This window comes from Rhinichthys klamathensis, unplaced genomic scaffold (genome assembly GCF_029890125.1).
Source record: "Rhinichthys klamathensis goyatoka isolate OS25496 unplaced genomic scaffold, OSU_Roscu_1.1 h1tg000799l_1, whole genome shotgun sequence".
In the NCBI taxonomy this organism is placed as follows: Eukaryota; Metazoa; Chordata; class Actinopteri; order Cypriniformes; family Leuciscidae; genus Rhinichthys; species Rhinichthys klamathensis.
The window spans coordinates 993,032-1,005,000 of record NW_026607192.1 but is presented as its reverse complement, the minus strand read 5'-3'; the positions used below and the strand labels follow the sequence as shown (position 1 = coordinate 1,005,000).

Genomic DNA, 11,969 nt, shown 5'->3' with positions numbered 1-11,969 from the left:
TGATCGTCATGCGTTTCTCGCCATCTTGGTGTGGGGCCATTAACTGCGAGACCGGCGCTCCACAGGGACCGATAACATCGACCCGCGTTTGATCCATTGGCACAGATTTACCATAATGTGTTACAGTGATTTTAGCACAATGGCAGCCAAACATTATGTATTTTGGCCAAACAATGTTGAAACTTTGGTGAATGCTCTGAGATGAATGTGCTTAAAGGAGTAGTTCACTTCAGAATTCAAATTTCCTGATAAATTACTCACCCCCACGTCATCCAAGATGTTCATGTCTTTCTTTCTTCAGTCGACTTTTGAGGAACATTCCAGGATTTTTCTCCATATAGTGGACTTCAATGGGGTCCAACGGGTTGAAGGTCCAAATGTGAGTTTCAGTGCAGCTTCAACGGCTCTACACGATCCCAGACGAGGAATAAGAGTCTTATCTAGACAAACCATCGCTCATTTTATAATTTTTTTTACATTTTATTTACTTTTTAACCACAAATGCTCGTCTTGCACTAGCTCTGTTATTACGTAATCATGTTGAAAGGTCAAGCGTGACGTAGGCGAAAGTATCGACTCAGTGTTTACAAAGCGAACGTGCAAAGACTGAGTCAAACGGCATTTACAAAAAAAAAATTTAAAGATAAAAGGTAAAACAACGATGTCGGACTATTTTGAAGTTGTAATGAATTGGTTTGAGTAGGACAAACTTTACTTTAATGAGTATTTAGCACTTTCTTATTCTTTTAAGTTCACAGAACTGATATATTTTAAGTAAACCGAACTGGTTAATTGTTTTGACTGTTATGAAACTAACTTGAACTGAAACTGGGCTGGGATTTCTATTTCCCAGCATGCTTTGCCCAAGGCACTCGAAAGTGGAGTAAACGGTGAAATTAAGTGTAATATAATGGGGTTTTTTGTGCAGGATTAATGTTAAGTGGGAGATTTTTTTTATCTGTCTGCAGAAAACTTACACCCATTACACCCAACACTGGTTACCATCATGGTGACAAGTGGTGCATGCGGCTTGGTTTGAGAACAAGTGTGTTAAAAGCTTTACATGCTGCACTCATACAGCAAATGATGTATGGTATTTTTAACATGTTAGCAAATTAGCAAGTTAGCATTTATTGAACTAGCTTGTTATAGCTAGCTAAGTTTATACTAATTCAAATATTCACATTGAGGTTACATGAACATTTTAAGTTAAATGTATGGATTAGTGTACTCCAACATTTCAAGTTAAGAACAAGTAAAATGTATCAGTACAAAATAAAAATCTGCCAGTTCTTTCTTACTTAAACTTTTAATATCTAGGTAACTGAGTTTTGCCAACTTATTTGGGTTTCACGTGTGACCTTTCAACGTGATTGCGTAATGCGTGAAGTCATGGACGTGCAAGATGAGCATTTGTGGTTAAAAAGTAAATAAATGTTTGTTTGTTTTATAAAATGAGCGATGGTTTGTCTAGAGAAGACTCTTATTCCTCGGCTGGGATCGTGTAGAGCCGTTGAAGCTGCACTGAAACTCACATTTGGACCTTCAACCCGTTGGACCCCATTGAAGTCCACTATATGGAGAAACATCCTGGAATGTTCCTCAAACCTCAATTTCTTTTCGACTGAAGAAAGAAAGACATGAACATCTTGACGGATGACGTGGGGGAGAGTAAATTATAAGGAAATTTTCATTCTGAAGTGAACTACTCCTTTAACCTGTAGTTTTGTTTATTGAATAAATGCTCATTTTGGCCTTTTGAACATCAGCAATTTTTTTCTTCCTGATCTGTCCTCATTAAACTGAGTGTGAGTGTCTGGTGTCAGATGAATGATGTCATATGTGAGCCTCGTCCAGCATCCCAGCCTCGCGTTTTCCTTCAAAAGCGTTTGACCATTAAGGGTCGTAAAGCTGTTTAATTTGCTTTATACGGTCACGCCGGGGGCCAGTAAAGCCCTGTGGTGATGCGCTGACTGTGTGTGTGTGTGTGAGAGGGCTGTAAAATGTGAGCACAGAGTGACATTAGTGTTATGGGATATTGACCAATTTTTGGAGAGTTTATGGTGCTAATCAAGGGCCGCGTCTGAGGCCGAGATGAATGTGTGTGTTGAGAGCAGAAAGTCACGGCGGGAGTGTGTTATTTTTTTTTTACTGAGAGACTGAGAACACTCACTTCATGTTGTGTTTTTTTACACGGGACTTTCGAGTTGGTCTTTATGAAGACGTCCCGCGCTGATGAAGCTGTCCGCGTATATTTAGTGCTTTAATAAACGAGACGCGGCGTGTCGCGTCCCTGAAGAGCTTCTCAAGCTACAGTAGATGCTGATGATATTTAAAACGTCTTCACACTTTCTTACACACTTTCTTACGCGGTCATTAGTTCGTGGAGTGTTTAGATGAAGGGGTCGCGGTCAAATTCAAGAGTGATGGAAGTAGTTTTGGAGTTTAGTCGAACTAGGGAGACGCATCATAACCAAAAGTTGTGGCTTTGAATCATTACAGCATGACAGTTATGGAAAATAAAACTATATAAAGTGATGTATAAAAACAAAGGGTTGGGAAGTTTCTAGTCCAGTAGTCTACACACACACACACACACACACACACACACACACACACACACACACACACACACACACACACACACACACACACACACACACACACACACCACACACTCACACACACCACACACACCACACACACACACTTCTTTTCCAGAGCAGACATTGAAATGGATGCAATTTCATACTCTTTATTCTATTTCTTCTACCTTTTCTTTCTAGATTTGACGTCTTTCATAACACACACCATCATAAGTGTTGTTGTGTCTCCATCATAAGTGTTGTTGTGTCTCCATCATAAGTGTTGTTGTGTCTCCATCATTAGTGTTGTTGTGTCTCCATCATAAGTGTTGTTGTGTCTCCATCATAAGTGTTGTTGTGTCTCCATCATTAGTGTTGTTGTTGTTGTGTCTCCATCATTAGTGTTGTTGTGTCTCCATCATTAGTGTTGTTGTTGTTGTGTCTCCATCATTAGTGTTGTTGTGTCTCCATCATTAGTGTTGTTGTGTCTCCATCATTAGTGTTGTTGTTGTTGTGTCTCCATCATTAGTGTTGTTGTGTCTCCATCATTAGTGTTGTTGTGTCTCCATCATTAGTGTTGTTGTGTCTCCATCATTAGTGTTGTTGTGTTTCCATCATTAGTGTTGTTGTGTCTCCATCATTAGTGTTGTTGTGTCTCCATCATAAGTGTTGTTGTGTCTCCATCATTAGTGTTGTTGTGTCTCCATCATTAGTGTTGTTGTTGTTGTGTCTCCATCATTAGTGTTGTTGTGTCTCCATCATTAGTGTTGTTGTGTCTCCATCATTAGTGTTGTTGTTGTTGTGTCTCCATCATTAGTGTTGTTGTGTCTCCATCATTAGTGTTGTTGTGTCTCCATCATTAGTGTTGTTGTGTCTCCATCATTAGTGTTGTTGTGTTTCCATCATTAGTGTTGTTGTGTCTCCATCATTAGTGTTGTTGTGTCTCCATCATAAGTGTTGTTGTGTCTCCATCATTAGTGTTGTTGTGTTTCCATCATTAGTGTTGTTGTGTCTCCATCATTAGTGTTGTTGTGTCTCCATCATTAGTGTTGTTGTGTCTCCATCATTAGTGTTGTTGTGTCTCCATCATTAGTGTTGTTGTGTCTCCATCATTAGTGTTGTTGTGTCTCCATCATTAGTGTTGTTGTGTCTCCATCATTAGTGTTGTTGTGTCTCCATCATTAGTGTTGTTGTGTCTCCATCATAAGTGTTGTTGTGTCTCCATCATTAGTGTTGTTGTGTCTCCATCATTAGTGTTGTTGTGTTTCCATCATTAGTGTTGTTGTGTCTCCATCATTAGTGTTGTTGTGTCTCCATCATAAGTGTTGTTGTGTCTCCATCATTAGTGTTGTTGTGTCTCCATCATTAGTGTTGTTGTTGTTGTGTCTCCATCATTAGTGTTGTTGTGTCTCCATCATTAGTGTTGTTGTGTCTCCATCATTAGTGTTGTTGTTGTTGTGTCTCCATCATTAGTGTTGTTGTGTCTCCATCATTAGTGTTGTTGTGTCTCCATCATTAGTGTTGTTGTGTCTCCATCATTAGTGTTGTTGTGTTTCCATCATTAGTGTTGTTGTGTCTCCATCATTAGTGTTGTTGTGTCTCCATCATAAGTGTTGTTGTGTCTCCATCATTAGTGTTGTTGTGTTTCCATCATTAGTGTTGTTGTGTCTCCATCATTAGTGTTGTTGTGTCTCCATCATTAGTGTTGTTGTGTCTCCATCATTAGTGTTGTTGTGTCTCCATCATTAGTGTTGTTGTGTCTCCATCATTAGTGTTGTTGTGTCTCCATCATTAGTGTTGTTGTGTCTCCATCATTAGTGTTGTTGTGTCTCCATCATAAGTGTTGTTGTTGTTGTGTCTCCATCATTAGTGTTGTTGTGTCTCCATCATAAGTGTTGTTGTGTCTCCATTAGTGTTGTTGTGTCTCCATCATTAGTGTTGTTGTGTCTCCATCATTAGTGTTGTTGTGTCTCCATCATTAGTGTTGTTGTGTCTCCATCATAAGTGTTGTTGTGTCTCCATCATAAGTGTTGTTGTGTCTCCATCATTAGTGTTGTTGTGTCTCCATCATAAGTGTTGTTGTGTCTCCATCATAAGTGTTGTTGTGTCTCCATCATTAGTGTTGTTGTTGTTGTGTCTCCATCATAAGTGTTGTTGTGTCTCCATCATTAGTGTTGTTGTTGTTGTGTCTCCATCATTAGTGTTGTTGTGTCTCCATCATTAGTGTTGTTGTGTCTCCATCATTAGTGTTGTTGTTGTTGTGTCTCCATCATTAGTGTTGTTGTGTCTCCATCATTAGTGTTGTTGTGTCTCCATCATAAGTGTTGTTGTGTCTCCATCATAAGTGTTGTTGTGTCTCCATCATTAGTGTTGTTGTGTCTCCATCATAAGTGTTGTGTCTCCATCGTGTTGTTGTGTCTCCATCATTAGTGTTGTTGTGTCTCCATCATTAGTGTTGTTGTGTTTCCATCATTAGTGTTGTTGTGTCTCCATCATTAGTGTTGTTGTGTCTCCATCATTAGTGTTGTTGTGTCTCCATCATTAGTGTTGTTGTGTCTCCATCATTAGTGTTGTTGTGTTTCCATCATTAGTGTTGTTGTGTCTCCATCATTAGTGTTGTTGTGTCTCCATCATTAGTGTTGTTGTGTCTCCATCATAAGTGTTGTTGTTGTTGTGTCTCCATCATAAGTGTTGTTGTGTCTCCATCATAAGTGTTGTTGTGTCTCCATTAGTGTTGTTGTGTCTCCATCATTAGTGTTGTTGTGTCTCCATCATTAGTGTTGTTGTGTCTCCATCATTAGTGTTGTTGTGTCTCCATCATTAGTGTTGTTGTGTCTCCATCATTAGTGTTGTTGTGTCTCCATCATAAGTGTTGTTGTTGTTGTGTCTCCATCATTAGTGTTGTTGTGTCTCCATCATAAGTGTTGTTGTGTCTCCATTAGTGTTGTTGTGTCTCCATCATTAGTGTTGTTGTGTCTCCATCATTAGTGTTGTTGTGTCTCCATCATTAGTGTTGTTGTGTCTCCATCATTAGTGTTGTTGTGTCTCCATCATAAGTGTTGTTGTGTCTCCATCATTAGTGTTGTTGTGTCTCCATCATAAGTGTTGTTGTGTCTCCATCATTAGTGTTGTTGTGTCTCCATCATTAGTGTTGTTGTGTCTCCATCATTAGTGTTGTTGTGTCTCCATCATAAGTGTTGTTGTGTCTCCATCATTAGTGTTGTTGTGTCTCCATCATAAGTGTTGTTGTGTCTCCATCATTAGTGTTGTTGTGTCTCCATCATTAGTGTTGTTGTGTCTCTGGTGGTGAACGTTGTGTTGGTTTTTGCGTGATGCTGATGATGGTGCGTGATGATATTCAGATCTTTGCAGGCTGCTTTTGCACTCAGATCCACAAACACAAAAACATTTCAACCAGAAGAACGAGAGAAAGTGTGTGTGTGTGTGTTTCCTCTGAAACACTTTGCCATTTCCACTCAAATCTCTTCGCTTGCCCTGAATGTTCCTCTCGGCTGCGCACAATACGGCTCTTTTTAAACCAGTCACTTGGTCTTTCCTTGTTGCACATTAAATTTTAACGTTTCGTACCCATAAGGAGGAAACAACGTCTAAAAATAGTGCCTGGCATTAGCTTGTGAGGTTAAAGCGTGAGATGCAGGACTGGATGTTGTGTGTGTGTGTGTGTGTGTGTGTTTGTGTGTTTGTGTGAATATAAAGTTCTTTCTGAAGTCGTATGAGTCTGTTGGACAGATGGAGGGCTTGACGTGATCATGCGTGATCATATCTATCTATCTATCTATCTATCTATCTATCTATCTATCTATCTATCTATCTATCTATCTATCTATCTATCTATCTATCTATCTATCTATCTATCTATCTATCTATCGTTCTATCGTTCTATCGGTCTGTCTGTCTGTCTGTCTGTCTATATATCTATCGTTCTATCGTTCTCTAACTATCGTTCTCTATCTATCTATCGTTCTATCGTTCTATCTATCGTTCTATCTATCGTTCTATCTATCGTTCTGTCTATCTATCTGTCTCTCTGTCTGTCTGTCTGTCTGTCTGTCTATCGTTCTCTATCTATCGTTCTATCATTCTATTTGTCTATCTATCTATCTATCTATCTATCTATCTATCTATCTATCTATCTATCTATCTATCTATCTATCTATCTATCTATCTATCTATCTATCTATCTATCTATCTATCTATCTATCTATCGGTCTGTCTGTCTGTCTGTCTGTCTATATATCTATCGTTCTATCGTTCTATCGTTCTCTAACTATCGTTCTCTATCTATCTATCATTCTATCTATCATTCTATCTATTTTTTTTTCATGATCTATCATTCTATATATATATATATATATCCACCCATATTATATAAATACTCATCTTAAAACAAATGTTTCTGTGAAGCATCTAATATGCCGGAGAGTTTTGTGCAGCACTCTGTGTTTGTGTGTCATTTTGAGGAAATCTGCAGTTGTTTTCTCTGACTTTTCTTGTACTTTATACAGCAGATTAGAGCAGATGTCTCGTCTTCCTGCTCAGCCATGAACAAACACTCTGAGTGACTGTAGTTACACACACACACACACACACACACACACACACACACACACTCAGACTCAGTGAGGGAATGTGTGTTGGGCTCATTCAGTGTCCTAATGGAGAGAGAACGAGATGATATAGAGGGTATATAGTTTCTGTTGTGTAGTGATGTGTCTCAGGGTGTGTCTGAGAGCAGATGGATGAGAAACCATCTGCTGAAAATGGACACACACACACACGCTCACAAACACACACTAATCAATGTTAATGAGCACATACCATAGACTTGCATTGTTTATATATGAAGCTAAATATAACGACTTCAGACTTCAATAGCTGAAGTAAAGCTAAATATAACGACTCCAAACTAAAGCAAAACTATAATATTTATTTATGAATCTTATTTATCTATGAATCAAATGTTCTTGGAGGTTTTGTCAGATTTAGCTACATATTATGGGACTTTTTTTAACACAAAGTATGACCACACGATCCTGCGAGACTCTTCTTCATGTTTTATTTAGAAACCTTCATATTTTCATGGTTTTTGCTTACTAAACGTTCACACAAAATGACAGTTACATGCTTTTAACATTTGAGTTAGACACGAAGAGGCTGTACTCGACACAGATGTTCATTAACAGCTGTCAACATGAATGATGCTGCTACATTGTCAATATTAAATTCTGAATTAAAATAAAACTAGTAAAGCTGGTCTTCACAACCCTATCCAGAACGTCGAATCATGACCATATTCAAGAAACAACTGAAAACCAATCACTTGTATTCCTCATTTTCATTCCTCAAGTCGCTTTGGATTATAGCATCCGCTAAATGAATAAATGTAAATGTTAAGCTACCATTCAAACGTTTGGACACGTTTACTCATTATTTATTATTATGTTACATTTTAGATCAGGGATTCTTTTGTCAGGTGAACCACTTGACATGTTTTCTTGAAGTACCCCATGGTATTATAAGTTAATATTTCAAAAATGTAACATTGCACTTGCATGTTCACAGTTCTCTGATCTCTGAAAATTTATTTTTTTGTTCATATTTTTTTATATAAAATGTCTTATTTTATTTATTTGAATATTCTTTCATTTAAATTGAATGATTTCATTAAATATTAACATTTTTATCAACTCACAAACCCCCAGTACTAGTACATTTTTTTGTAGAAGTTTTGTAAAGAAATGGATAGTGAAAGAAATGTATATTTATTTACATTTATATTTGTCTGCACAACTCATTTGAGGCATTTAAGAAAAAGCCTTTAGATCAAAAGGTTTTTGTAAACTGTTTGTAAAGAAATGTATATGAAACGGAATGTAAACACAACATTTATATTTGTCTACAAACCTTATTTGAAACATTTAGACAGCAGACTTTAGATCAAAAGGTTGTTTTTTTTGTAAAAGTTTTGTAAAGAAATGTATACATAAACACAACATTTATATTTGTCTACATAACTTATTTGAAACATTTAAGCAGAAGCATCTGAAGATTAATCTGAACATTGGTTAAAGCCAAGTTCAAAATTCTTGTTTCATTTTGTTGACATATTAGCGCTAAAGGTTTTTACTGAAGGGATTTTGGATATCAACTTTTTATCACTCTATAAATCAGAAAATGCTGTCAACAGCCAGAAAAAAACATGCTTTTAGGAATAAAATGTTATATAAATCAGTAAGAATGATATATAAAGAAACCCCTCAGTAAAAACCTTCAGAATATAGTCAGGAATAAAACTGTAAAGTTTGGAGTATATAAGTAATGCTGAAGTGGAGAAAAAAACTTTAAAGATATGTATTGTATTTGAAATCTACAGACGCAAATTGATAAAAGTCTAATAAAATAAACACTTAAATGTGTACTTTGCATGCTTTCTGTCCACTAGACTGGAAGACATTGAAGCAAAACTGACCAAAATCTCGCCTTAAACACACAATGATAATGGTGAGAGATGCTGAACAGTTTGATGCATTTTTAGACAAAATAATAATAGCACAAATGATAGGTTATAATAGTTTTCATTTGTTTTTATTTCAATAATTTACTTTTTTGGAATTTTGTTTCAGTTTTGTTTATATTTAATTCAAATCCATTGTTTCACACAGCCTAGTTACATGCAAAAGCATAGTTTTTACTTTAGTTTTTAACTTGCATTAACACATTTTAGTTTATTAAAGACACCATGAAACCACAAAAGGGACTATTCTTATATATTTTTGGGGGGAATATTGTAGTATTTATTATACATTTATTATAATTCATTATTTATGTTCCTCGCAATCTTTCCTCGTAAACATCCCAACCTTCTTCTTTTCTCTGATGACGAGGGCGGGGCAACCTGTCAATCACATGAGATCAGCCAATAGCAAACCACAACCATCCAATCAATTCCTCACAGACCGCATCAAGCCCCGCCCAACATTTGTTCTTGTTTTTAAATATATATATATATATATATTATTAACAAAAAAAATGTTACAAATACAACAGTATACAAAAAAACAAAATGTAACTAAGTTGCACACTAGGGGGATTAATGTAGCTCTACATAAACACATTGAAACATTTAGAAAAAACTGCTTTTTGCTTCATAGAAAATCAAATTGAGACATTTGTTCTTGTTCCAGAAGCTTTTTCACTCGGATATACGTCACTATTGGGAAGAAATAACCAGTGCAACTTCCGTTTTGTGCTGACTTTAAACTGTTGTCAAATCAGTTGTTTTGGTCTTAGATTTGTACCCTGTCTGTTAACATCCCTGACAGGCGAGTGTGTGGTCATGTGATCGTATGAGTGTGAGATGCGGCTCAAATGAAGTGTTACACATCAGTGTCACAGACAAACCTCCTGCTGAACGGACACACACACACACACACACACACACACAGAGAGAGACAGCGTCGCAGTGATGTAATTTGTAGTGAAATCACATTAGTGTGTATGTGTGTGTGTGATGGGCTCCTTACACAGAACATCTGTTACTGACACACACCGTTTGATTGATGCCTCCGCTTATGTGTGAGTGGATGTAAACAGTTAACAGTCTTAAAAAAGAAAATCTGCACATGAAAAACATGATAAATAATCAAGATTTGGTCTCAATTTGGCTGTTAAAATAATTATATATCTCAGTTTTATGTGCAGAGCGTATAGAAAATATTGGTTTGTGATCTAGTTTCATGCCCTTGGATACAGTATTGCACTGAAAAAAAACTTCAACAAGCAGAAATATAGATCTGCATCTCCTGAAGGGAACATCAGTGTTTGTTAGATAGCAGATGAATAGTGATGCTTTGTCTTTTAGTCCTGAATGAGATGATGATGCGCTCAGTGTGCATGTTGTTGTTGTTGCAGACAGGAGCGAATGCTTGAGGGCACTTACTAGGCGTCAGAGAGCACTGTGAATCTATTGATTTCAATGGTGCATGAAGCATCTAGAGAGTGTACTGTAAGTGTAAAGTGTGTACTGTAAGTGAGTTGAGGACATCCGAGGTGCTTGTTGACAGACAGGTCAAGTTGTGCTGTATTCCTGATGGATTTTCTTCTTTACACACTCTTGAAACAGATCTTACGCGTTCTTCTCCATCCAACACTAACATTCAGTAGTTTGTTGGTCAGTAAGATGTTGTATTGTTTGTGAAAAAAAGTCTCTTCTGCTCGCCAAGGCTGCATTTATTTGATAAAGAAAAACAGTAATATTGTGAAATATTGTTACAAATTAAAATATCACGTGAATATATGTTAAAATGTATTTTATTCCTGTGATCAAAGCTGAATTTCCAGCATCGTTACTCCAGTCTTCAGTGTCAAATGATCCTTCAGAAATCACTCTAATTAAATATGATGATCTGATGATCAAGAAACATTTATAATTATTATCAATGTTGAAAACGGTTGCGCAGCTTCATATTTTTGTGGAAACCGTGATACATATCTGATGATTATAAAGGTAAATTGAACAGCATTTATTTGAAATAGAACTCTTTTGTAACATTATAAATGTCTTTACAGTAATTTTTTATTTATTTAAATTTGATCAGTTAAAGTCCTTGCTGAATAAAAGCATTCATTTTTATTTTCGTACTGATCCCAAAACTAAAGTAACACCATCTTTGCAGCATCAAAAATAAATGACCAAACAGAAGTCTGTATGCAGAATTATAATGATGTCATTGCAGCTTTGCGTTGAATATTTGAACAGTGTAAAGGCCTGTTCACACCAAGAACGATATCTATAGAGATAACCATAACGATAACTATTTTAGCGTCCACACCAACTCGCGATATCGTTCTGTTTCACTGCGGTTTTGTCGTCTGCCGCTTTAAATGCTTGAGTTCTTTAAAGAGGAATGGTTTCTGATTGACTATCGATGTTTTTATCGTTCGGTATCTGGAAAAAAAATCGTTCTGAAAGTGATTCAATTGATATTGTTTCTCTGTGCCGTTATCGTTATAGTTGTGGTGTCGACTCCTATTATTTAATATTGAGAACGATTTTTAGATCTATATCTTTATCGTTAAAGTTGTCATCCTTGGAGTTCTCAATTAGAGATGAATCAAACTTGTTTTTATGTATAAAGCTTATTAATAGCAAAAATAAATGCACTCCTAAAGCTAAATCTAGAAAATATTGTAAAATGCATGTAAAGCTTTTAGTTGAGACACATTTGGTTGGAAAAACAATGCCTGACATGACCTTCCTTTGATGACAATGTCACTACACATCCTTAACATGACATTCATTATTTAGCTGATGCTTCAATGCAAAACTACTAAAAATAATTCATAGATGAAGTAAAAATATAC

The 11,969-nt window shown here is 36.4% G+C and overlaps 1 protein-coding gene across 2 annotated transcripts in view; it reads left to right on the top strand.

The window, feature by feature from the left end:
• rbfox3b (RNA binding fox-1 homolog 3b) overlaps positions 1 to 11,969 on the top strand; it is a 134,351-nt gene that overhangs the window by 12,435 nt on the left and 109,947 nt on the right. The window lies entirely within an intron of this gene.